Source organism: Ranitomeya variabilis, chromosome 3 (genome assembly GCF_051348905.1).
Source record: "Ranitomeya variabilis isolate aRanVar5 chromosome 3, aRanVar5.hap1, whole genome shotgun sequence".
NCBI classification, from domain to species: domain Eukaryota; kingdom Metazoa; phylum Chordata; class Amphibia; order Anura; family Dendrobatidae; genus Ranitomeya; species Ranitomeya variabilis.
The window spans coordinates 783,677,480-783,686,175 of record NC_135234.1 but is presented as its reverse complement, the minus strand read 5'-3'; the positions used below and the strand labels follow the sequence as shown (position 1 = coordinate 783,686,175).

At 46.9% G+C, this 8,696-nt stretch overlaps 1 long non-coding RNA gene across 1 annotated transcript; it reads right to left on the bottom strand.

Moving 5' to 3' along the window:
* Positions 1–5,942: 5,942 nt before the first annotated feature.
* Positions 5,943–6,802, bottom strand: LOC143818655 (uncharacterized). The gene is made up of 3 exons (XR_013224650.1): positions 6,464–6,802; positions 6,109–6,157; positions 5,943–6,033 (listed from the first exon to the last, which is right to left on the bottom strand). It is a non-coding gene; the product is annotated as an uncharacterized LOC143818655 (long non-coding RNA).
* Between the last annotated feature and the right edge of the window lie 1,894 nt (positions 6,803–8,696).

Here is an 8,696-nt window from a genome sequence, read left to right as displayed (position 1 = left end):
ATTCTTCCAGAGTGTTGTAAAAGACCCCTTGCCATTTGTCTGAAGCACTTGATTGCAATTGTTGCTGCTAAGTATGGTTCAACCAGTTATTAGGTTTAGGGGGCAATCACGTTTTCACACACGGCCCTGCAGGTTTGGATTTATTTTTCCCTCACTGCCCCCATCCCTTAAGGGAAATATGCAAATGCATGTAGAAAGCCACGGAGACACCATCACGTGTTTCTCAACGCAAGCAATGAATAGCCAGGTCTTTCACCGGGAAGGAACAACCACGGGAAGGGCAGCATCCAATAAAGGAAAACCACCTATGCCAAAACATGGTATCCATCCACAGACAGCTGTTTCGGGGTATTTGCCCCTCATCAGTGTGGAGTAGGAAACTGGCTATTAGGAGCAGTGCCTAGTGAAAGGACTATAAACATAAGGATGAATGACCTTGGGGTCCTCTACATGCATTTGCATATTTCCCTTAAGGGATGGGGGCAGTGTTCTGGATCACTGCATTGAGAAACACGTGATGGTGTCTCCGTGGTGTTGGATGTTTTGATCTCCCCGAGGTCATTCATCCTTATGTTTAAAGTGTAGGAAGATGGCAGAACTGTCCAAAGAGTCCTTACAAGGTCAAAAGCCAGTTGACATGATGTCAGAGCTCCCAGGTTCGCTATTCCACCTGTGATACACACACACAGAAGAGGTAACGACAAGCGTAGGAAGGTGACCAAGAACTGTCCATAGAGCCCATACAAGGTCTAAAGCCAGTTGACATGAGAGCCACCACCTGGCTTATCTGACCATCTCCATGGAACCAGGCGACCAGCGGGTCCCAACCCTGGCTTTCTCCAAACATATCCATGGTTCAGAGAGGGTCACTGGATCAGATCTGTGTCCTTCCAACCGGAGCCAAAAACCCCTAGGTTGTATCCTATAGAATCCTAGATCAGTGTCCCTCGTGATGGTGCCATGATGAATTGGCTGCAGTCCTTTCTCGTCTGTTGGGTGGTTTGCAGAATGTCTGGCTGATAGCTCTGTGTTACTTCAGTCCCCCATGATGTGATCTCTGAGTCTTTTTATACCCAAGGCATGTAATCTATTTTTAGAATTACCCAGGGCCCTTCAGTCCAACATCAAGATAAGGTAAACAATGGTGATGGGATTAAGTAGCACTATTAGCATATAAGCACACATCAATAAACAAAGCTTAACCCACTCAATGTACAGTCACTATTACAGACTAAGGGTACAGTCACACAGTGACACTTTGGACGCTACGACGGCACAATCCGTGACGTCGCAGCGTCGTATAATTATCGCTCCAGCGTCGTAGACTGCGGTCACACTTTGCAATCACGGCGCTGGAGCGATGCCGAAGTCCCCGGGTAACCAGGGTAAACATCGGGTTACTAAGCGCACGGCCGCGCTTAGTAACCCAATGTTTACCGTGGTTACCAGCGTAAAAGTAAAAAAAAAAAAACCGTACATACTCACCATCTGATGTCCGTCAGGTCCCTTGCCATCTGCTTCCTGCTCTGACTGAGTGCCGCCGTACAGTGAGAGCAGAGCGCAGCGGCGACGTCACCGCTGTGATCTGCTCTCACTTTCCGGCCGGCAGACAGTCAGAGCGGGAAGCAGACGGCAAGGGACCTGACGGACATCAGATGGTGAGTATGTACTGTTTGTTTTTTTTTACTTTTACGCTGGTAACCACGGTAAACATCGGGTTACTAAGCGCGGCCCTGCGCTTAGTAACCCGATGTTTACCCTGGTTACCAGCGAACGCATCGCTGGATCGCTGTCACACACAACGATCCAGCGATGACAGCGGGAGATCCAGCGACGAAAGAAAGTTTCAAACGATCTGCTACGACGTACGATTCTCAGCGGGGTCCCTGATCGCTGCTGCGTGTCAGACACTGCGAGATCGTAACGATATCGCTAGAACGTCACGAATCGTGCCGTCGTAGCGATGAAAATGCCACTGTGTGACGGTACCCTTACACAGTATGTTAGATAGTATATCAGTTGGCAAGTCTGTCTTCTCGACCCACCAGACATAAACACTTAAATTCACAAGCCAATATACAGATTAAAAGCCAGTTCTTTTGGTTTGCAAAAACATGGTTGTCTGGGAAATTAAGATACAATCTGGTTTCTTCACATCTCCCAACAAATTTACTTGCTGCAATTACCAGATCACTTCAGGGGGCAGCTGCTTCAATTGAGATGAGTGTCAGATTTCTCTTTCTTTAATTTCCCTTGCATCAATTTGTTTTTCCCTTCCTCAGATATAATTAATTTTCTTTCTTACCCATATGTTCAATGTGAGGATGAGATGACCCCTCCCTGGAGAGATTTTAATTTCTCTCTATGACAATGCTGCTAATTCCCCTGTTGCTGCTACTGTTCATTCTTCTCTTGTTACTTCTCCTTGCTGCTCATTCTCTTGCTGCTCCTGTTCATGCTGCTTCTGTTGCTGCTGTTTACGCTGCTGCCTTTTTGCTTCTCCTCCTCCTGCTGCTCATGCTTCTCTTGTTACTCTTCCTCCTCACTGCTCTTTTTTATGCTGCTTCTCCTGTTGCTGCTGTTCATGTGGCTTTTTCCTAAGCCTCCTTCTTTAGCAGCTACCCTCACTCCCACTGCTGATCATGATTCTCAGATCTTTTTATAGTGAGATTGTTCCATTGTTTGGGTTTTTTACTACGGAAAACCCATTCTGAGAGACAGGCAGGGATGACAGAGTTGTAGGTATGACACTTCATAGAGACATTCAGATCTTGAATTTTGTTTGCTAATTCTTGCAGAACTTGTCTTCAGTGGAGTAATTACTGTTAACAAACAAGACACCCACAGATGCATAAATCATGTAGCCGGAATATCATGTGTGAGACAGATAAGAGGGAGGAGCCTGCGGAATACCAAGCTGGATACAAAGCTAGATAATTAGCGCTCAGCCCCGCCCACTACTACTGGAGCGACCGGTCCAACCGACTCCTCTGCAGGATCTGTCAGTCCTCATCCTCTTGAGGAGAGACTGCCAGACTGCTCCATCCTGAGGAGAGATACCATCTGCAGAGAAAGACTGCCAGACTTGCTCCATCATGAGGAGAGATGCTCCATCTGTAGGGAGAGACTGCTAGACGTGCTCCATCTGTAGAGAGAGACTGCCAGAGGTGCTCCATCCTAACGAGAGATCCTCCATCTCTAGGGAGGGAGAGACTGCCAGAGGTGCTCCATCCTAAGGAGAGATCCTCCATCTCTAGGGAGAAACTGCCAGAGGTGCTCCATCCTAAGGAGAGATCATCTGTAGAGAGAGACTGCCAGAGGTGCTCCATCCTAAGGAGAGATGCTCCATCTGTAGGGAGGGAGAGACTGCCAGAGGTGCTCCATCCTAAGGAGAGATGCTCCATCTGTAGGGAGGGAGAGACAGCCAGAGGTGCTCCATCCTAAGGAGAGATGCTCCATCTGTAGGGAGGGAGAGACAGCCAGAGGTGCTCCATCCTGAGGAGAGATGCTTCATCTGTAGGGAGAGAGAGACTGCCAGAGGTGCTCCATCCTAAGGAGAGATCATCTGTAGAGAGAGACTGACAGAGGTGCTCCATCCTAAGGAGAGATCATCTGTAGAGAGAGACTGCCAGAGGTGCTCCATCCTAAGAAGAGACTCCATCTGTAGGGAGAGACTGCCAGAGGTGCTCCATCCTAAGGAGAGATGCTCCATCTGTAGGGAGGGAGAGACAGCCAGAGGTGCTCCATCCTGAGGAGAGATGCTTCATCTGTAGGGAGAGAGAGACTGCCAGAGGTGCTCCATCCTAAGGAGAGATCATCTGTAGAGAGAGACTGACAGAGGTGCTCCATCCTAAGGAGAGATCATCTGTAGAGAGAGACTGCCAGAGGTGCTCCATCCTAAGAAGAGACTCCATCTGTAGAGAGAGACTGCCAGAGGTGCTCCATCCTAAGGAGAGATCATCTGTAGAGAGAGACTGCCAGAGGTGCTCCATCGTAAGGAGAGATGCTCCATCTGTAGGGAGAGACTGCCAGACATGCTCCATCCTAAGGAGAGATGCTCCATCTGTAGGGAGAGACTGCCAGACATGCTCCATCCTAAGGAGAGATGCTCCATCTGTAGGGAGAGACTGCCAGACATGCTCCATCCTAAGAAGAGACTCCATCTGTAGAGCGAGACTGCCAGACGTTCTCCAGCCTGAGAATACAAAGTGTTTGAAGGTGCCGTCCGTCCGGGCGCTGTATACTTTCATAAGATGCAGATCATCTTCTAGATCCAGTAAGCACACTCCATCCTTCAGATGTAAAGTGTGAGGAGACACCATCTAGAGGCATCTGGTTAGACAGGCGCATATTGTATAGAGACTCACTGCATCCAATAGAGACATTTAACTCTGAGAATGTTGGTTAAAGGCTGTCACCTCAAAGAGACAGATAAATGATGTAGAGACTGCTGAGAAGTAATTTATTTGATCCTATGGAGATTTCCAACCTCCATATCCAGCTGTATAATTGTACCTTCAGTACAGACCTAAGACAAAGATCTTCATGTAATAGTGGCATTTAGTGAAGGATCATGGATAGGCTCCATGGAAGAGAGTGCCTTCGGAGTGATGCGTAGGACCACAGGAGCAGGACCCTGGTGTATATAGAGCCTCATGTCCATCAGAGACTTCTATGTAACTGATTTGATTGAGGCATGTATCGAGGTATTGGAAGTGCCAGTATGAACTTGGGATACAATTCTCATCAGAGTCTGTGAAATGCTAGAGACATCCAAGAACTCAAAAGAACGCTGGTTTCATTAATGATTTACAGACAAAGAGTCTACACAATCATCTTAGAGGCTCTTCCAAGAGGAGTGACCCGACCCCAGCACTGTGAGGTGAGTAGTGCTGATGGAGATGTAGCTTCTGATGTGCTCGCGCATCATCTGGTGGGATTATTTCTGACTGCATAGTCATGTAGACAACATCTGTGTCTTGGAGATGGTGGAATGAGGCTGGAGTTAGTAATAGGAGACTGTCGGTCATTATTGAAGGTGAGGGGGGATAATGGTCATTAGGTCGAATTTGTAATCAGATCCTTGAGAGGATATCATGAATAAGATGAGTGCTGTCTATGTTGTACTTAGAGAACCGGTCCACTCAGTAAATGGTCAGAGGTTTGACATACTAACACTATAATCCACCAGTTCTGCACCTTCATACACCACGAACCACTATTTTATTACTGTTGTATCTCCCACTACGACAAATCCACCAGTCCTCCACTTTCATGCTTCAGATTACTTGCACATTTTATCACCAGTCGTGCACCCTCATATAGCTCATCTCCGTGTCATACTTACACCTACTACTAATCCACCAGACCTCCACCTTCATACATCCTTTACCACCTACCATGATTCTGTTACTGTCCTACCTCTTCCTACTACTAATCCACCAGACCTCCATGCATCACTGACCAGCTACTATAATTCTGTAACTGTCCTACCTCTAACTTCTAATCCACCAGACCTCCACCTTCATACATCCCTTACCACCTACCATGATTCTGTTACTGTCCTACCTCTGCCTACTACTAATCCACCAGACCTCCACCTTCATACATCACTGACCAGCTACTATGATTCTGTTACTGTCCTACCTCTGCCTACTACTAATCCACCAAACCTCCACCTTCATACATCCCTGACCACCTACCATGGTCCTGTCACTGTCATACCTCTGCCTACTACTAATCCACCAGACCTCCACCTTCATACATCACTGACCAGCTACTATGATTCTGTTACTGTCATACCTCTGACTTCTAATCCTCCAGATCTCCACCTTCATACATCCCTGACCACGTACTATGATTCTGTTACTGTCCTACCTCTGCCTACTACTAATCCACCAGACCTCCACCTTCATACATCCCTGACCACCTACCATGATTCTGTTACTGTCCTACCTCTGCCTACTACTAATCCACCAGACCTCCACCTTCATACATCACTGACCAGGTACTATGATTCTGTTACTGTCATACCTCTGACTTCTAATCCTCCAGATCTCCACCTTCATACATCCCTGACCACCTACCATGATTCTGTCACTATCCTACCTCTGACTTCTAATCCACCAGACCTCCACCTTCATACATCCCTGACCACCTACCATGATTCTGTCACTGTCTTACCTCCACCTACTGCTAATCCACCAGACTTCCACCTTCATACATTACTGACCACCTACCATGGTCCTGTTACTGTCATACCTCAAACTTCTAATCCACCAAATCTCCACCTTCATACATTACTGACCACCTACCATGGTCCTGTCACTGTCATACCTCAGACTTCTTATCCACCAGACCCCCACCTTCATACATCCCTGACCACCTACCATGATTCTGTCACTGTCCTACCTCCGCCTACCACTAATCCCCCAGACCCCCACCTTCATACATCCCTGACCACCTACCATGATTCTGTTACTGTCCTACCTCTGCCTACTACTAATCCACCAGACCTCCACCTTCATACATCACTGACCAGGTACTATGATTCTGTTACTGTCATACCTCTGACTTCTAATCCTCCAGATCTCCACCTTCATACATCCCTGACCACCTACCATGATTCTGTTACTGTCCTACCTCTGCCTACTACTAATCCACCAGACCTCCACCTTCATACATCACTGACCAGCTACTATGATTCTGTCACTGTCATACCTCTGACTTCTAATCCTCCAGATCTCCACCTTCATACATCCCTGACCACCTACCATGATTCTGTTACTGTCCTACCTCTGCCTACTACTAATCCACCAGACCTCCATGCATCACTGACCAGCTACTATGATTCTGTCACTGTCATACCTCTGACTTCTAATCCACCAGATCTCCACCTTCATACATCACTGACCAGGTACTATGATTCTGTTACTGTCATACCTCTGACTTCTAATCCTCCAGATCTCCACCTTCATACATCCCTGACCACCTACCATGATTCTGTTACTGTCCTACCTCTGCCTACTACTAATCCACCAGACCTCCATGCATCACTGACCAGCTACTATGATTCTGTCACTGTCATACCTCTGACTTCTAATCCACCAGACCTCCACCTTCATACATCACTGACCAGGTACTATGATTCTGTTACTGTCATACCTCTGACTTCTAATCCTCCAGATCTCCACCTTCATACATCCCTGACCACCTACCATGATTCTGTTACTGTCCTACCTCTGCCTACTACTAATCCACCAGACCTCCATGCATCACTGACCAGCTACTATGATTCTGTCACTGTCATACCTCTGACTTCTAATCCTCCAGATCTCCACCTTCATACATCCCTGACCACGTACTATGATTCTGTTACTGTCCTACCTCTGCCTACTACTAATCCACCAGACCTCCACCTTCATACATCCCTGACCACCTACCATGATTCTGTCACTATCCTACCTCTGACTTCTAATCCACCAGACCTCCACCTTCATACATCCCTGACCACCTACCATGATTCTGTCACTGTCTTACCTCCACCTACTGCTAATCCACCAGACTTCCACCTTCATACATTACTGACCACCTACCATGGTCCTGTTACTGTCATACCTCAAACTTCTAATCCACCAAATCTCCACCTTCATACATTACTGACCACCTACCATGATTCTGTCACTGTCATACCTCAGACTTCTTATCCACCAGACCCCCACCTTCATACATCCCTGACCACCTACCATGATTCTGTCACTGTCCTACCTCCGCCTACCACTAATCCCCCAGACCCCCACCTTCATACATCCCTGACCACCTTCCATGATTCTGTCTCTGTTATACCTCAGACTTCTAATCCACCAGACTTGCACCTTCATACATCACAGACCAAACCTCCACCAAACCTCCACCTTCATATATCACAGAACAAGCTCCACCATCCTTCCGCTGTCATAACTCCAACTACTAATAATCCAGGAGTGATAAGATACAAGTTGATGGTAAGTGGTCCATGATGAATAAATGTGAAGGATTGGTGTTTTTTTAGTAGTTGGGAGGTTTTGACATGGTGATAAAATGGTGGTTTGTGGTCAGCAATATATGAAGGTGTGGGAATTGTTGGGTTTTCAAGGTCATCATTGATGGTCCTGGCTGCACCCTGCAGGGCCTTGCATCTCTGTCATGCACTGGTAGAGTGCCGGGCAGCCCGCCTACTCGAATAGTAGGAGCGTGTACCTGTTAGCTGGGTACTGTGCTATACATGTGAGTGACTTGCGTCCTATTGCAAGTTTCATCTGTGTGCAATTCTAGTACACAATCACCCTCTCCATGAATTATAGGCTGAGAGTGGTTGTTCCATCAGTATTTTGCACCTTTTTTCTTATGTTAGTTGCAGGTATGGCATAGTGAGATGATGGGGGTGGGTAGTCTTTGTTGTATGGAGAACAGGTGGCTTATTAGTAGGAACGTGAAGAACTGTTGGCAGCGGTAAGATGGCAGTGGAGCTGCTGTTATGGTGGAGGTTGAGAGAGGTTGGACACAGAAGAGCATAAGTTATATTTCTGTGCTCATGAACTAGAAAACAAAACATCTGAAACATTCTATAAAATGTTTAATGAAGGGTTTTTAGCAGTTTATAGAGCTGATTCATGGCGTTGACGGATGACACAAAGCTCTATACGCAGCATGTGATT